A 19,509-nucleotide genomic window follows, 5' to 3' on the forward strand; every position below is an offset into this window, starting at 1 on the left:
AATCTGTATCAATTAACTCAGTTTTTCAGGTAGGCAAACTAAGACCGAGAATCACCCCAGTGCTTGCTCAGATCCACTCTGTTGGTTATGCATGGAGTTTAAAGAGAACCCAGGACCTGCTGCCTCTACTACCAACATCTACCAGCTCTCTCAAGTCAGTTTATTAGCCGTGCTTATACTTAAAAGGCATTGGTGGCTGTGGTGGTGGCAGTGGGTGATTGATTAGTGATGTCTGCCCTGTAAACAAAGTGGTGGAAGCAAGTGTCCCGCCCATTTCAGCCATTTTGCTGAAATCTCTCACACACCACACACACCAGTGGATGTGGCTAGGACTTCCCCTGGGGCTGGGCACAAGGCTTCTGTGTGCAACAATGTCTGCTTACAATGACCAGGGGGTCTTAATATCCTTTTTTTTTTTCTTTTTGACCATGTCTGCTCAGGCGGTCAACAGGGTCTTGAGGGAGAGAGGATACAAGCAAAAAGACAATTAGACAACACTCCAGCATCACTCCAGCAAATGCTGAAGCAAGTTTATTTTTTCCAAACTGCTTTTATACCATTCTGCATACATTCAAGAAATACGGTCAGCTCTTAGTCATGGAACAAACAAGGCATAAACAAAAGTCTCGTAGTCGCTATTTCTGGGGACTTACCAAGATGATCAAGATGCAAAGAGCACAATGCTCAGCTGTATTTTTCTCAAGCCTACTTCCTTGCCCTAGCCCAATGTAAACATTCTTGCCAATTTCCTTGAAAAGGCACCAAGAGCTCTCCATGTTTTAGGCTCTTGTCTTTCAGCTCTCTGGCTCTCTGTGCTAAATACCCAGGAGACACCGGGATCATTTTCTGGATTGGTGTCAGGAGTGTAAGAAATCATGTGTGGAGAGCTTCGAGGTGCCACGCCCCAGAGATGGCACTGGTTTCTGCCTTCCACCTCCTTGATGGCGAGCGCTCTCAGTCATAAACAAGTCCTTACTTGGCTGTGCCTGTTCAGCTTCCCTGTTTCCGCATTGAAGCAGCCTATCTGCAGGGCCCACGTGGCTTACAGGGGTTGGTGGGGTGCAAGGGAATTTAGGCCTGTGCGGGCCGTTCTCCCCCGGGAGCGGAGACAGAAGCAGAAGCAGAAGCTTGTTCAAGGATCCTGAATAAACTGCTTGAAGAAGATCTTCCCCGGGTCGTGTCTTTCTTGCTGGTCGAGGTTGGGCACGACAATCATGGTTGGGAAGATGTTCAGTGTTCTAGAGTAAGAGAATCAACGTAGCTTCCCTGCCTTAAAAATATTAGAAAACAGTGCACAATGGGGAAGGAGTGTGGTGTGCTTGCTTTTTTTTTTTTTTTTTTTTTTTTTTTTTTTTTTTTTTTTTTTTTTTGTCATTTGAAGAAAAAACTGGCTGCAACTCCATGCATCAACCAACCTCAAAGGGAAATCTGGGTCAGGATAAATGATACCAAACCCACCAAGACATGTCCTTAAGCTTGAATGGTAGCTAGGTTGCTTAAAGTTCACCATTCCACAGGTGAATGCTTGGATAAATACTGTCAGCCAGACTGTTGAAGGTGGAGACAAGTCTCAGCAATGACTGTCCCCTCTAAGGCTCCCTCAGACTGCCTTTCTTTGTGGGAGAGGCTGGCACAAGGTTATACTCTGACTTCTCACCCAGGGTGGGCTGAAAGCTGCTCCCACAGTTAGAAAGCCGTCTAATGGATAAGCAACAGGCCTTAATAAGACCCATCTACAGGTCCTGTGATGGTGGGTACCAAGATGTCCAGAACGTTTCCCACCCTCCACGCCATTATCACCATCCTCAGAATCTCCATGTGACAGTGAGGAGCCACTGTTGATCATATGACCAGAGTCTGAGTCACCCCACAGCCACAGTCCATATGGGCCAGGAAAATCACACCTCCTGGAGCTTTCACTTTCGATTCCCGTGGTGGGCCCCAGTTCTCTTCCGCTTCCTGTGATGAGCTCCAGTTCTCTTCCGGTTCATATGGTAGGCTCCTGTTCTCTTATACTTACTTCCTGTGGCGAGCCCCACTGCCTTCCCATCCTTCTCATTCAAGCAACAGCTGGGATGAGCTTGTACCCCGGGCTGCCATGCAGACTTGGCCTTCTGCTTGTCCTTCGTCGATATCCATCTTTAGTGATAGCTAAAGGGGATATGGGTGCAAGGTTGAAAAATAGTGACGACGGGTTTCCAGATTGTGTAGGAGAGGAGCACAGCCAGGGCAGGCACAGAAATCGGGGAGAGCAGAAGGTGGTGTGCAAATGAGAGACGGACAGCTCTGGATAACGGAACAAGATTACGGTTCTGTCAACAGCATATTGTCCTGGTGGTGGCCTTGTTGTCACGTGGAAGTCTCGGTATTCTTTGAGCCTTTATGTACATCTCTGTGTGTGCTGTCTTTAAGAGTAATACTAAAAATTCTACAGTGGCCTTGACCCCAACTTGTTGAGACTCCCCTTGACCTTGGCAGGGCTGTCGGCCACCCATGGGCTCCTCCTACACTATCGGAGACACTGCTGGGCAAAGCCAGGACTCAGCAAGGGCACGGTGACCACGGTGACCAGGGAGTCCGTGAAGCCCCTCCCACCTGCTCCTCCGGGAAGCCCCTCCCACCTGCTCCTTCTCGGAGTGTCAGGCTCTGGGCAGGCAGGTTAATGGAATCCTGAGGCTGTGGTGGAAGGGAAATTGCTTGGCTCCCCTCTCTGTATTTTCTGCTCTGTGACGACCGTGGTCTCTTGTCCTCACACAGGGCTGGAGCCAGGCTCAGGGATTTTAATTTTAAAGTCCTTTTAACTTTTCGGGTCGGAATGTTATTGCTTTGCCTTGTGGGCAAAGCTGAACTTCTGCCTCGGTTTCCACACAGATGAGTGAGGATGACATACCTGTGTGACTGCTTTGAGGGTTAAGTGTGAGGAGGGAGATGAGGGCTGTGTGCACAGGGTCAGCCTTCAAGAAACGTCATCATTACTCAGAGAACTTGGGCTCAGGCTCCTAGGATGTTCCATTGGACCCTAGCCTTCTAGTAAAGGGAATTTAAGAGACAAATTAACAGCATTTCTTAGCCTCTCAATGAACCAACTGCACCGGACCTGGAGTTCTGTACTGCGGTGGGGTGACTGTGATGGAGAAAAGTCGGCAGATTGGCAGGCCCTGTGGGTACCTCAAGGCATGGCTGTGGATGGGGTGATGAACCCCTACCTGCCAAGGTCAGCTGAGTCACACCACTAGGTGGACTTCCCAAATGTAGATTTTTGTGACGGAGAGACAGTATAGGTAGCTCCAGCCTAGACTTGGCGGAGGTGAGAGTATCTGTGACAGGAGCTGACTAGAGAAGAGTCGTTCTAGGACTTCTGAACAGAAAAGTGGTTATGCTCCGATTGGCTGCCTAGCCCCGCTAATGCAAGGCAAGGTTCTAGAATCACGGGAATTTGTGTTTTAATGAGTCCATCCCCTCTCTGCTCCATGTGGCTGCTGACTGGGCTGGGGGACCCTTGGGCATTTCTCAGGATGTCAGCAGGTGGGGACAGAGCAGGGAACTGATGGGGCTGGAATGGAGGGACACAGATCAGGCCAAGACTGTAGCTGGTCACCATGAGGTGGGGAGGGGCGAGGCCCATGGCTGCCTTTCTCCATCTCAGTCTTTCTGTATATGTCAGTAGACAGCGCCCCCCCCCCACAGTGAGGAGAGCAGTAAGTCAGTGCAGGACTATCTATCAGATTAGGCCCCTCTAGAAACCTGCTGATACCCTTCCCACCTGCAGTAGCCAGGCCCTGTAGCTCTGAGGTCTGTCTGGGGAAATAAATGACTGACCCCCAGCTTCAGCACTGCCTGAGATCTCCAGGAGGCTACATCAGTGGCCCAGAACTCTGCTCTGTTGTCTCAGTCTAGTATCTGGAAAGTAAACGGTGTTCCCAGTGCCCAAGGTGACATGTTCTTGGAACGTACCGTTCAAACAGAACTGCTGGGCATTTTGTTACCAACATGGACATCAAATAAAAGATCTGAGAAGGGGTCGGCTATCGTGGTTACTGCCTTCCACCCTCCTCAGGCTGTGGACACATGGTCTGACAACACGAGCTGCAGAGTTCGGTCAGAGACACCCGTGGGGTCTGGGAAGGCTCAGGGAACCTGGGCAGAGGGGTGGGCACCCTGCTGGGCACCATAAAGTGCCAGGGCTTTCCAGCTCACCCAGAAGCCCACATGGGGTGGCTATGTTGGGGAAGCAGTGTTTCCCTCAATACTTGTTGGTGAAGATTTCCAGAACAGGAAACAGATGAGTGGGAAGCACTCACTTTCAGAATAATGGACATCAAAGTGGGGAGGAGGACAATGATGGTGATGGTGGTGATGGTGATGATGGTGGTGATGGTGATGATGGTGGTGATGGTGGTGATGGTGATGATGGTGGTAATGGTGGTAAAGGTGGCGATGGTGGTGATGGTGGCGATGGTGGTGGTGGTGGTGGTGATGGTGGTGATGGTGATGGTGGTGGTGATGGTGGCAGTGATGGTGGTGATGGGGGCGATAGTGATGATGGTGGTGATGGTGATGGTGGTGGTGGTGATGGTGGTGATGGTGATGATGGTGGTGATGGTGGTGATGGTGGTGATTGTGGCGATGGTGGTGGTGATGGTGATGATGGTGGTGATGGTGGTGATGGTGGTGGTAATGGTGGTGATTTTGGTGATGGTAGTGGTAATGGTGGTGATGGTGGTGATGGTGGTGATGGTGGTGATAGTGGTGATGGTGGTGATGGTGGTGATTGTGGCGTTGGTGGTGGTGGTGGTGATGGTGGTGATGGTGGTGATGGTGGCGGTGATGGTGGTGATTGTGGCATTGGTGGTGGTGGTGGTGATGGTGGTTATGGTGGTGGTGGTAGTGATGGTAGTGGTAATGGTGGTAATTTTGGTGATGGTAGTGGTAATGGTGGTGATTTTGGTGATGGTAGTGGTAATGGTGGTGATGGTGGTGATGGTGATGATGGTGGTGATGATGGTGGTGAGAGCTATGATGGTGATTGTGGCAATGATGGTGGTGATAGTAGTTCTCAAGTGCTTATTGTCTTGGCAATGGTCATGTACACCATAAATCCCAGCACTTGAGATGCAGAGGCTGCCAGATCTCTGTGAGTTTGAGGCCAGCCTGGTCTATAGAGTGAGCTTCAGGACAGCCAGGGCTACACAGAGAAACCCTGTCCTGAAACACAAAAAAATTTTACACATATATTTATAAATTTTATGTCAGTCATAGAGAATAAAAATAAATGAGATAAAATCCAGTCACAGATGATGCTAGCCAACAGTTTTGATATGATCCAGGAGCTTCTTTCTTAATGTTCTCTACGAGCTAGTCCTGTCTCCTGAAGACTGCGGTCCTGCCCCTTGCTCAACCTCATCCATATCTGCTCCCAGGAATGAACCTTCCATGCCATGAGAGGCCTGATAATGTTTAATAAGTAATGTGGCCCCTGAGTGCACACAATGTGACATCAAGGGAGAACTCTGGATGAAAACTCCCGAAAGAACTCGTGTCTGCATAGACTGGTTAGAACTTCAGTACCATGAGAGATTCGAATGTTGCAGGTCCACAGGCTAGTTACCATACTTTGGGCTAGTTCCAGCCCTCCAGAAGAACTCTTCCTTGCCCACCTGTTTCAGCACTAAGATTCTGTGACTGATATAAAACTTTTTGGCTAAAATCTATTGACTTAGCAGACCAATAGCTTCCACCACACCTAAAAGCTCAGCCAGCATCCCGGGCCTACAGAAAACCTTCCCCCATCCTGCTGTATCCCCCCTCCCCGATGTATCCACTAATGTATTTCCAACTTGCCCTGGTTTATGACTTTCTTTATTCTGTAAAACTTGAAGAAAGAAATCAGGAAGCTGTTTCTGTGTTAAATCATAAAACTTGGGGTGACCTGAATCTGAATCCCCAAGCAATGGTCACACAAAATGGCTGCAGAACAAACTTTCTTAGTTCCTTAAAGAATTTCCTATGGATATGAGTTCCATGTAACACTATCAACAAAGGTGACCCCATTAGTGTCCCCTCCCTGGTCCCTGGACAGCATGGCTCTTGCCACTTGCTTCTGTTTCAGTTCAGGCATTGCGTATTCCGAGTGCCCCTCCTGACGGCGCCTCTGCCTTTCTGCAGTCTTTCACGAAGATCCACCCATGCACCCATCTAGCCTGTGGTTGGTTGGTTGTTTATGTGTCTGTCTTCTTTCCCCATTACTGCCTGAGCTCAAGGAAGGGGTGGAGTGACTTATCTTCTATCCACTGCTGTGTCCCCAGGCTTAGGCCATCGTGTGGCCCATAAGAGGCATTCATCATGATGTATGTGCGGGTGACCTAATAGAAAGTTGTGCAGTAGAGGAAATGTGACATGGATCCATATTTCTCACCACAGGCAGGGCAATCGCTTTCCCGAGGAATCATCTGGGATTGTTGTCACTGCTCATCCGTGGGAGGAGGCAGAAACTGTGGGTCTGCACTGAGTCCCCAGGTGTATTAATGACAGTCTTCAGAGTCTCCAGCTGTCAGGACTTCCCATAGAAGGCAATTCTGGTTCACAATGGCCTGAACAGAAGCAGGTAGCATGGAGCACGGAGCACAGAGCCAGCATTCAGCGGGTTCTTGGAGGCACACAGAGGACATAAAAGCTAGATGATGGGAAAACACTTTTCAGTAGCTCAGAGCTCACCTAGGATGGACTTCTAGGATTGCACTGAAACCTTACCAGGTTGGGGCTCAGCATCAGATCCAGACTGTACTCACAGCTACTGATTCACTTCATACAACTTTGATCCTCCATCTACTCCAGAGTAGGTGCTACATAGATGCTGATAGGCAAGTTCCAGGGACACCTGTAGGACTCTGGAGCAAGCCTGGGACCTCTTCCTTCAGTAACTATATCTTTTGAAGATTTGCCGCAAGCTGCTACTGAATCTCAGGACATCAGGTGACTATGCAGACTTTGTTGGCCAGCATGTACTCTTGGCCTTGGCTAGCCCTAAGATGGCGTGTATACTATCTATCTATCAAATCGAGGAATTAGAGACGAGTCTGGGCAGGCCTGGAAGATAAAAGCAAACTGTGTGGATAGGTAGCTCAGACTTCCAAAATCCAAATCTGCTGCACATGCTATGTGTGTGCTTCTGGGCTGTGCTGATGTCCAGGACTGCAAGGAACAGTGTGACAGAGCCAGGTCGACAGAGGATCCTAGCACTGGCCTCACACAGATGATCTGAAGTTAATGGAGAAGGCGGTAGAGGGGAACTTCTGGTCAACCACTGCTTCTCCAGTGAGAGCAGCCAACACTAGGCTCCACCAGGGCCCATGTGCTCTTGCTAATGGTTAGGCTATATGGCCAGGGGCCTGAGGATTACACAGTTACAGATTAGACTTGTGGAAGCCTGGGGAAGAGCTGCAGCCAGACCTCAGAGAGGCCACACTTGTGGAAGATATTTGTTCTCTCACGTGAAGACCCATTAAAGTACTTGCTGATGGTGGGGACCCAATAATCCAGCAGACAAAAGGGGTTTCTTCACAGCCACCCTGGGACTTGTCTACATGGATGGAGGTGGAGCTGTTCACTTCCTCAAGGCAAGGTGACTGTGGGAGACCTCTTCATCACAGAGGGTATGGGACAGAAGCTCTAGGTGGGAACTGACCTTTCCCTGGCCACGATGTACCAGGGGGGAGTGGGGAGGCAACAGCTCCTGTCCAGCTCTCAGAAGTGCAAGTATCCCTTCCTAGGGGCAGAGACAAAGACGATCTATCTGCTCCTCGTAAGGTCCCATGACGAACCAAAGTGTGACTTCACTGGAGTTCACCTAGGGGAGCCAATGACTTTTTCTGGGCTTACTTACAAAGCAGGATGCCTAAAGGAGTCTGGGAGACCCCAGAGCAGCCATACTGGAAAGACAGCATGCAGAATGGATGATGCTTTCCCCGTGACGGTATAAATGGAGTCCCCATGTGTTAATCCTCCCCAGCTGGTGCACTCCCAGATATCCTGAAGCCACATGCAGTTAGGGCTGTGTACAAACAGCTGGGAGAAGCAGACACAATTTCAGGTGAGAGCTCAGTGACCCTCCTCACTTTCTCACTCTATGAGGGAGTGTTGACAGCCAACGTATTAGCCCAACAGTGACGGATTCTTGCAAGGAGGCACACTCGATCTGCTGAAGATGACGGTTGATTTGCTCGAAGGAGCAGTCTAATACCCAGCATGCAGCACCCACACTTACTATACACATGGAAAGGATGGAGGATCCACGAAGACTTGGTGTGATATCCACGGGGAGAACACAGACCCTGGGGACACAGTCTCTCGCACAGGACACCAAGCATGCTTCGAAACAGCTGGGGGCTCAGGAGATGAGGCATGAGACTGGGCATTTGCCATTGTTCTGCCTAGGCACACACCCTTGGGGACTGCTTTTGTCATCACATGGTGGCCCGTTTGAATGCTGCCGTGTCACCGGGCTTAATTCTCAGAGAACACATCAGCAATGCGTTGGAGGGTAACCGTGATGCCTGGTCTCTCCATGTGTGCACACTCGTGTATGTGAGCGTGCCTGCTTGAGAGGGAGTTGGAGTTGGTCAGAGGGCCCCGTGGATGCCACTCAAGAGCTCTGCCCCTGAGCTATACTCCAGCCCCTTTCTGTTCTCCTCTGCTCCCCTAAGCTGCTCAGACTGGCCTTGAACTCACTCTAACCCAGACAGGCCTTGAACATTCGATCCTCCTGCCTCAGCTTCCCTAGTCACTTGGATCATAGGCTTGACTCTCTGGCCACTTTGGCCTCATGCTGCTGACCCAGAAGACAGGAGAGAGGTTCCTCTGCCATGGAATGGCATTGGTCTGTTTCCAAGAGGAGTGTGACCTGCTGCTAGGTCTCATAGCACATGTGTGCCAATGCAGAGGCCATAGCGAAACCACGGCCAGACAAACACTCAGAGTACTCAGTAAATAGTACTCAGTGCTTGTCTGAGTCCCTCCAGAAGTTAGGGAACGCAGTACAAGAGCTTTGGGCCAAGAGTGGGAACAGGTGACATATGCAATTAAGAGTGGCCAGAGGCAGCTGCTCGTACTGGTGAAGGCCTCATGGCCAATTAGACAAGTGAGACCCATGGCAGCACTGAGCACTACCAATTTTCCTGCTGGCTTTCGATGCTTGCTTGTACGTGCTGGCCACTCTCCCCTCCCCCTCCCCATCTCCATTTTTATATACAAGTGCTAGGAAGCAAACTCCCTCAATAGAGTCTTCAGTAACGGCATAGTCAGTGGGCCGTGACTGAATTTGAGGAGTAATTTGTAGCTAGCGGAGGAGTCTCGGGACTGTGTGCCCGCTCCATCTGCAGCCGGATCGTGCCCACTTATGAGATAGATAGCTGCCTCTTGTTAGATGGGAATACAGAGCTTGTTTTCTGTCGGATGGGGCTCAGATAGGCATGGAATTGTGTCTGCGGAAGGCGAGCAGGTGTGCACCGTGCCAGTTACAAATGTCCTGTCTCTACTCCCAGGCACGCTTGGCTGCCCGGGGAGCGTAGAAATGGGCCCCGCTCTGTAAAGACTTTTCATTTTCCAGTTGGCTTGACGTTAAACCTAGTCAGTAGAGGGCAGAGGAGACACACTGCTGGGAAGGGAGTTTCCTTCCTGGTCCTGGAGTGGTCCCCTGGATCACAGACTATGGTAGCAGGACTCATGGCTGTCTCAGCCGCTGCCACCGAGCACGGGTGGCTTCTTTAACATCCCCTGCTTCAGCCACCCTGCAGGGCACACAGGGTGACAGTGAATCCTTCTGGTGGTGTGGAGGCCAAGAGTCTTCAGCGTCTGGTCCCTAGGTGGTTTTCTTATGTCAAAGGGCAGGTTGCAGCAGATTTCACCTACATGACATCACAGCAACTTCTCTGATTGTAGCCATAAGACACTGTCTTTAGGAGTCTGTGAGTGATCCCCAGTCCCCAAGGTGGTGACTGCCCCTCGTCTGGGCTGTGTTCTTCTCTTTAAACTCTCCTCTTTGCTCTTATTAGTCAAGCTCTCATACCACCCACCCATGGCTAGAGTGAACTAATGTCATTCTTGTCATTAAATGTCCCCATTCAGACTCTGCTGTGGTTCCTGCTGGGCCTGTATGACCACCCAGACAGATGTGCAGACAGAGATTTGTGCAGCTGTGGCAGGGAGGCCGGGGGAGACTCAGGTGCTCTGTTAACTGGCAGAGCTCATCTGGATCCAGCTCCAAATAGCTGCACAAGTTTGGGTCCATCACAGCTCCCTTCTTCCTGTGTAAGGAGCAAAGTCTACCAAGGCCACCTTGAAGGTGACAGGAGCAAGCGTTACCTGTTTATTTATGTATTTGTGGAAAGTTGGGGAAAAGCTCCATTCCAGACAACGAGACTGCTGATAAAGAACCATTAAAGCCCAGAATTGATGAGGCTACGGAATCACCAGCAGGAGCATGAGGGACTTGGAGGCAGCAACGCTGCAGGGAAGTCCCCTGAGCATCTTGCAGGCAGTTATAACACTGACGAGTCCCACCTGTGGCAGGGACGACCCATGGGGCAAAAACCCGTAGGACCCACGAGCCTCACCCCAGTCTCATGTGAGGATCTGGAAGACTCCTGAGCCCTGTGAGCTTCTCCCTCCCTCCACGAGGTGTCAACAGACCCCATTGGTGTAAGGGATAACAGCTGCTCTAGTTCAAGAAAGTGACAGTCATGTCCCATCTGAAGGAGACAGGCAGGTTACACCAAGGAGTGCTCTGAACCTCTGAACCAGTGTGTGGGGTGCTGGGAGGGGGGGAAAGGAAGAGTCTCTCTCTCTCTCTCTCTCTCTCTCTCTCTCTCTCTCTCTCTCTGTGTGTGTGTGTGTGTGTGTGTGTATGTAGTGCACAAGCCTCTAAAGAGGATTTCTACAAAGGCCTTCCAGCCACCCCTCCCCCCCCCCATGTAATGAGGCCCTGTGAAGAATGTGCAGGCTACTTGAGGGTGATTGGAAGGACGGGTGGTCCCGTTTGTCCCCCCGCCCCCCGCCTACTTCCCTCTCCCTCTTCCTTTCTCATGGGCACTGGACATCCTCAGCATCCAAGACTGGATTTTAGCAATGGCAACATTCAGCATGTTAGCTGAAGTCCCTTCCCCGAGGAGCCTATTAAACAAACTCAGGAATTAGTGTGCAATCTTAACGCCTGTTAAGTGCTCTGAGGAGAGGAAATGGGTTGAGAGGGAGAATCTAATTTAGGAGGGGGAGTGGGGCAGGAAAGTTCTCAGTGGGGGTTGTCAAGGTAGAAAACTTGAAGCATGAGGAGGTTGGGTGGTGGTAGGAGACAGCAGCCTGGGACCAGTGGCTTCAGGAGAACAGGGGTCAGATCCTGGAGCTGGGGTGTGTTGGCAGTTGAACCCCGGCTACTGGGGACAGAACTGATAAGTGTCAGCGTGGGGACACAAGGGAGAAAAATGTGGAGGTCAGGGAGGGGCTGGGTGTGGCTGGGGTGTAAAGGGGGGTAGAAGGAGAGTAAGATGGAACTTGGATGCTTGTGGGGGATAGCATGACCCTGCTGTGGCTGTGATGGAGGTGGGACATGAAGCTGCCCTCTGGGTCCTTCTGAGTCTACTGTTCACCAGGCTCTGGGTCCTTAGCCTTGAGACTGAGGAGCCCTGGCTCCAGACATGCAAGTCCAGGATTGTACACTACCATGTGTGCGTGTGTGCGTGTGTGCATGCTTGAGAAAGAGAGAGAGAAAGAGGGAGAGAAAGACAGAGGGAGAGAGAGAGAGAGAGAGAGAGAGAGAGAGAGAGAGAGAGAGAGAGAGAGAGAGAGGGAGGGAGAGGGGGGATGGGGAGGGAGAGAAAGAGAGAAGGAGAGAAAGAAAGAGGGGAGGGAGAGAGAGAGGGAGGGAGAATGGGTGGGTCAGAAAGAGCCTGGCCTATGTTCCTGAGTTAGCTGTGACAAGCAGTGACCCTGGGCTGCCTCCTCCTTTAGTCAGACCTGGAAGAGGATGAGGTTGCAGAGGGCAGAGGTTTGTGAACGGGGTGCTCTCCAGTGAGGTTCCACATGGGTTGTCTAGAGAGGACCTGGAGCCCGTCCCCCCACCTCCATAAGATCACGTGGTTATTGCCTGCTTCTCAACTGGGCTGCAGAGCCTGCCCCTCCTCGCTGTGATTAATTCAGTTTGGTAAAGCAGCATTTACGCCGGGAATTTAATCGTCATTTCTGATGGTGAAGGAATTGAAAAATAAATTGAAAGTGTCAGAAGATGCATTAGGGCGGGTGATGGAGCGGAAGCGGCCACCCTCCCGGACTCCCCATTGGGCGGTTCATGGGCCCAAGAAATTAGCCAAGTTGCTGTTTGTTGGATCAAGATGATGGCAGGATGAAGGACCAAGGTGACAAGAAGGGGCATGAGGGATGGAGACAAAGAAAGGAGGAGGATTCCCACTGAGGCAGGGCAATCTCTGGGTACCAGCCCCTGCCCCTCATCCAAGGAGATGAACCCAAAGCAGTAGAGACCTGCCCACAATGCCACTTGCTATAGGTCAGGAGGCTGAGGTCAAGGTCCCTGACTTCTGCCACCAGGCAGGAGAACACTAAAGGAGCTCACCAGATCTGCCCCAGGGCTGTGGCAACAGTAAGAACACAGCAAGGCAAGACCACAGTCCCAGAGGATATGTGTCTTCCCAGCATAGGGAGTGGAGAGGCCCATGACAAACGCGACAATGAGCGAATGAGCCAGATGACTTCTGAAACTATCAGATGCCGGGAAAGAAATCAACCAGGCAAGGGTAGTGAGGAGCTGTGAGGAGCCACTGGGGTTTGCACAGAGTTGACACCAGGAAGAGATTCTGCAGGAGACCTGCCAGATAAGGGGCAAGGCAAGGGGCAAGAGGGACAAGGGCAAGGAGCAAGGGGCAAGGGGCAGGGACAAGGGGTAAAGACAAGGGGCAAGGGGCAGGGACAAGACAAGGGCCAAGTGTTCCAGTTTGTAATGGTGAATGTGAAGACCTTGGAGCCATTTAGAAATGTCAGTAAGCCCACAGACTAGTGAAGGTATGTGGGGGATGTCTGAGAGAAGAGGCAATGGCCGAGCCATGATGGGACTGTGGGCTTAACCTGTGTGAGGAAGGAGTCCACGGGACAGTGCTTAGAGCAGGCGGCCATTCAGTGAACATCCACATTGTCACAGTGCCCACTGAGGCAGTGGAGAAAGCAAGGGACAGAAGAGGACCTGGGAATAGAAACCGTGGACACCGGTCTGGACCAAAGCGGGAGGAAAGAGACACGCATCCCCCACTACCCTTGTGAGTATCAGGTCTTCGGATTGGCCTTAGGGTCTGAAGGCGGTGGTGGTCACCTCTTTCTACCCACACACCTTTTCATTTATTTATTTAGTCCTTTAAGATAATCACTTTGTTTCTCAGGTTGGTGGTTTGGATGCTTCCACACTGCTAACCTTAGTGTTGAGTTTCAAGAGTTCATTGCCCTAATTTAGGCCTCAGTTGTGGAGGGAATGAAATGGAATTCTCCCAGTGTGAACACCCTCCCGGTGTGAACACCCTGCACTGTGAGAGCTGCCTGCCTGCCTCCATCCCAGCTGGTCAGGCCTCCCCAGCCCTCTTCCTTCTACCCACTCTCCTGCCCTCAAGTCCAGAGGATGAAGCAGCCACAACCTGTTTGCTGCAGGGCTAATGAGCAGGCCTAGCTGCAGGATTCCTAGGGTAAATCCTGGGCAGCGGTCTGTTAGCACGCAGGCTGGAAGCGGTGCCCAAGGTCCTGAAAGTTTAAGTGTGGGCCAAGGAAGGGAAAATTGGGAAGTCAGAGGATTGTGAGGGTGGGGGGACTGCTAAGAAGGAGCTTATAGGCCGGGAGGAGGGACAGCTCATCTAGAAGAAATGTACCCAATGCATGGCATCTGGAATTTAGCATTAAGTTACTACCAGGTTCAGTTTCTGACAGAATATCATAGCTGTCCTGAGTTAGAACATGTATGCACACATAGACACATTCATGCTCATACATGCTTACCAACACACTCATGTACACACATTCAGATGCAAGCAAACTTATGTTTGAACACACTTGAAACACACATACAGGTTCACATATTCATGCACACATACTCATGTACAGATAGATACACATGCATGCACAAATACATGCTCACACACTCAAGAATAGACACATATACACACTAATGTACATATATACATACATGTACATATGTACATACTTGCATGTAGACACACATACATGCTCACACATGCATTTATTTATATACAGCTACACATGCAAATCATCATGTGCAGACATATACACATGCATGATGCTAGCACATACACATTAATATAAACACCCACAGACACACTTATATACAAATATACACCCATGCACGAAAATACATACGCACACGAATACATAACCATATGGAGACACACACATAGATGTGTGTGTATGTGTGTGTGTGTGTATGTTGTCTGGACACATGCTCATTCACATGCATCCGGTGCACATTCATACATGCTCACATACAGACACTTATTCCCACATGCTCTCAAACACACTCACATACTGAAGCATGCACTCATGCTTAGGTGTATACAAAGCCATGCACCCTCAATGACCCTCGTGTTCAAAGACATGCACCCCTCACCCTCAAGGTATCATACCCCCATTTGACCCTCAGGCTTCCCTCTGTGGAAACCCCTCTTCATGAGCCCTGTTGCCAGGTGGGAGGCAAGACTCACTAGCTGATGGGGAGCCGACAGGGGCGGTGGGAGAGGAGCTGAATTTCATTTTTATTATCTGAGTCAGGACCCAGTTTTTCAGGTGATAATTATAATAATTAAAAATGCTGTTGTCAGAACTGGGTAGAGGCACAGTGCACAGCTGGCTATGGGATGATGAGCAGGTGGCGCTCTGGTATGAGTGAGTGTACCTCCCTTTCCCAAGCTCTTCCCACAATACTAGGGAAACTGGGGGTGACTCTGAGCTCTGGCCGCTGAGCCCAACCCCTGATTGGTGCTGACTCTGCGCTTGAGAAAGGGACCTGACTCAGTTTCTTTGTCTGTAAAATGGACCGAGGAGTATGCCTCTGTCAGAGACTCTTTGTGAGGGTCTATGAGAGAGGGACACAGGAGGCTCCAGGCAATAGTCAGGACACTGAGGCTGTGGGGTAGACTTAGCATTGGTAAGTGCTTCGGGGGGTGGGTGACATTCCTCCTCGAAGCAGGGGACAGTGGAGGACACAGACTTCAGGTCTGATCCTTAGTGGTTCAAAGTCTAACATTCAAATTGGAGATAACCACCTTACCCCCAGCTCCTCACAGGGATTGGCAGCAGCATCTGAGCTCTAGGTTCACTCTCAACTTCCTTTCTGACCTCCTCCTTGGGTACCTAGAAGCCCCTGGTGCCTGTTTACGCACATGGCCCCAGGGGCTACCATTAGGTCCCAAGAAGAGGATGCAAACACGGGAAGAGGCTCTCGGGAGATTCTGACCAATCCCAGCACCATACACCCTGGCGAGCTGTGCTCCACTGACCAACAGCTGTGGATTTCTTGCAGGACAAATGGTGCTCCCGATATCTGGCACCCAGGAGTTTTGGGCTGAGAGCCTTAGTCATACTCTAGCTAGGGCTGATTGGAATTTTCACTCCTAAAGCTCTGTTGCCAGTGACAGGGATCATTTGTGACCAACTGCCCCAACTACAGCACAGAGCCTGGGACAACCTAGGACTGTCCTCAGGTGTGGCCCTCCTATCTACCCTTACCCTTCTAACCCAGGCACTTGCGTTATGGGTTCCGGTTCTTTCTGGTCAATAAATACCTAATGGCTTCCAGGGTGGGCCATGAATGGCAATTGTCACTCCCGGCCCTGCACAGCTCCTCCTCTGCAGGGCCACCTAATGAGTGTATGCTCCGGTGTGCTTCAGAGCCAAGTGCAAATGAGAAACATTCCATGCTATCATTTAATTAGCTGTGGAAGGTGGAGCGGGATGTACAAGCCAGGAGATGAGGGTGTGGGGCGGTGGACTGCAGAGAAAAGGAGAGAGGGAGGAAAGAGAGGGAGCAGGAGAAGGAAGGAGAGAGGGAGGCTGGTGTTAAGGTTTTAGTTCACTGCCAGGAAAGAGCAGGATGTAGCAGGACCCAGAGCTTGTAGCTGCTGGGGAGAGGAGGCACTGAACGAGCAATTGCTCAAGGTCAAGGTCAAAACAGCTCAAGGTCAGCTGTGTTTGTGAGTGTGTATGTGCCTTTTCACCCATATACCTGTGGAGCTGATGCGTTCATGTGAGAGAGTGTATGGTCATGTAAGTGTGAATCAGGTGTTAGTGCAAAAGTGTGTGAATGGGTGTGCGGGTGATTATATATGGACTCGGAATCAATGATAACACACCCATGCCCATATGTGCACACATGCTTGTGAATATATATATATGTGTGTGTGTGTGTGTGTGTGTGTGTGTGTGTGTGTGTGTGTGAGTGAGTGCTTGAGTGTAGGTGTGGGGTAGAGATGTGAATGCATGTGAGTATCCCATGTGCATAGGCAAATGTGGTTTTGGGAGTGTCTGAGTGCACATGTAGATGAAAATGTGTGACAATTAGCTTATGTAAGTGTGCATGTGAGTGTGTAAATGAGAGATCAGTGAGAGTCATAGCAGCAACATGCTCACATTTCCTCTTTTAACAGGAAAGAGGCCTATGGCGTTTGTGACGCAAGCAGGCACCCCCTGTGGCTGTTTCCCACCTACAGATGGCCCATGATGCTGCCAACACAGGATAAACCAGAAAACCCGTGTTCAGGAACGATGCATTTGATTCTCCAGGAAGGATCCAGCCATGGCTGGAGCTATTAACTCCTGAATTTATTTTTTCAGTGAATGAGCCAAATTGTCTTTTTTACTGAGGATGAGCACACTCCAAAAGAGAAGGTTTGTAAGAGTAAAAGTGATCAAGCAATGACAGGTGTCTGGAGCAATTCGGGAGGTGCAGTGTGCCAATGTGCCAGTCCCAGGGTATGGGGGCAGTGACAATATCTGAGCATACACGGGGCAAAATGTCAGAAGAAGATAGGTCTCAGTTTCCTAACACCTACCACACCTTGCTCTCCGTATCTTTAAGCCCTAAGGCCAACAAAGACCACCTAGTCTAATATCTTTTACATTTTAAATTAGCTTATTTAACTTCATTATATAATTCTACTTCATTGTTTTAACTTTTCATTGAATTTTCCAAGTGGTCTATAAATACATTCATTCTCTTGAGGACTGTCTGTTTCTGAACAGCTTGTATGGGGCAGGAAAGACTTGATGTTAGGGAATCCTTGACTTTATAAGGTCCCAGAGCCTATGCCCTCATTTCTGGCAGCAAGAGTGAACAGCTTTTAACCAGATAGTTAAACTTGTCCCTGAGCAGTCAAGGAACCCGGTAAAGGCCGGGGTTGCAAAGAGGAACAGGCACGGAGCTGTCCAATGTCCTGAAACACAGCTCTACAGCAGGGCGCTGTCCGAGGTGCTAAAACCCAACAGCAAGCAACAGCAGAGGCCCAGGACAAGTTATATCTCTACCCTCTGTTAACTCAGTTCCCCAACCATCTCCTCACGACTCAATCCATTGGTTGTCCTGTGCTCATTCAGTTGCTGGTTGGAGTAGAATATATGGAAACCCAGGAACCACTGAGTCTCAACACATTTGTCATCGTCAGACCCCAGCTGCCATCCATAATTTTTGTTTGTTGCATTTTAGACATTAGAGTGTAACCGTGTAAAATGGAATGCAGAAGTCTTGAGTGTATCTGCAATGCCCACAGATCCCTCCCTCTATGTATCTGTACTCCAGGGATGTGGCACTTAGATCCTTTCACCAAGCATGGGCATCCACCTCTTCTACCTCGGCTGACTGATAGATGTACTCCAGCCAACAAGAGAAAACAGAAGCAGGAGACAAACAGAGGCTCTAGACACCCTTCTCACCTTCTCTCTCCCTCATAATGAACTTACAGAGGTGGGGATGATCCCCAGATAGCCTGATAGAAATTTCACCAGAGGGAGAGTAGGGGGTTTCCATGACAACTTGTTGTGATGCCATCACAGAAGGCCCAGAAGCAGTGGATAGCTCACTCACCACTGATCCATGAAGAAGAAACAGAGAGAGCTTTGACCTGAACAACTGCACACCCAAACCAGGGCAATCAGGAGCTAGCTGCATGCGTACCATTCCCATGCAGCCGATGCTTGGTCCAGCTTCAGTATGGTCTCCCTCCACAAAAGATGCTTTGTCACTCTGAGAGGGACCCAAGATTCTGGCTTCTATCATTTCAGGCTAGCTTCTATTACTTGAACTGTATAGAACATGATGCATTTTTGCTTTTCTGTGGACTGTGTTGCTGGTTGGTACTTGTACACATCTTCTGGGGTGTGCTAGTCTATCGCCTTTGCAAATGCCATTCTGTTCCATTCATTGTCTCCTGGTGGGAGCCAGGCTGATGCAAGGCGTTCCCTGAGGCCCTGACATATGGAGAAGGAACACTACTCCTTGTCTAACTAAAGCCAGGAGCTTGCTTGACAAGGACAGTAATATCCTGAGGCCAGGATCTTTGGGGAGCTGTGAATTTGGATTCTGAGGACCCTGTCTTTGTTTACAGTTCACGATTAACTCGGATGGTTCTTGATGAAACTACTTACTTATTTATGTACTTTCTTATTCCTTAGTGAGATAGAGTTTCACTAAGTTGCCCAGGCTGGTCTTGAGTTTATCCTGTGTCCCAGACAGGTCCTAAACATAGGATCCTCCTGCCTTAGTCCCTTGAGTAGGATTATAGGTTTTCATTGGCAACCCTGTCTTGGTGACTTGTTTAAACGTGGTCTTTCCCCTTTTGTGCAATGTGTTTGGGATGGGGGCAGAGTCATTGGTGCTGCCTGCTGTACTGCAGCACCCAAGCTGGCGGGCACACAGCTGGACAATGTCTTTAGCTTCTGGTTCGCAGCCCCTCCTACCTGTCACCACCTTCTGTGGCTCTAAGGCTCTGTGACAGAGGTGGGGTAGGGCTGCCAGGCAGGTACTTGCTTTTCTGCAGACAATTAGGGGGAGATATCTTCTAGAAAGAGCTTCCATGATTAACTCAAATGAAGTGTAAAATTGTTTTTGGTTTAAAGGCTTTGCTTACTGAGGGATCAAGTGGTAGGAGCGGCGAGCAGAGGAGGGAGGGTCCCGGCAGCCACTTAGCTGCCTCTACTTCTTAGTTTGCAGACCTTGACAAAGTTGTGAAATTTGTTGGGCCTAATCTGGCAGCCACTAGGATGAGAACCTTAGAGAGCTGACAACTCAGACTGGAAGGAATTCTTCATTTAGGAAAGAGGTGACATTATACAGTTGCCCTGGGTTCTAATCCCAGCTGTGCCACGTTCTGGCCAAGTGTCCCTGGCTGCCTGCTTTGGTCTTTGAATTCTAATTGCCTAACTACAGGATGGGACACTTAGTCTAGTCACTGGGAGTGCTAA

This window comes from Micromys minutus (genome assembly GCF_963924665.1).
Source record: "Micromys minutus genome assembly, chromosome: 9".
NCBI lineage: Eukaryota > Metazoa > Chordata > Mammalia > Rodentia > Muridae > Micromys > Micromys minutus.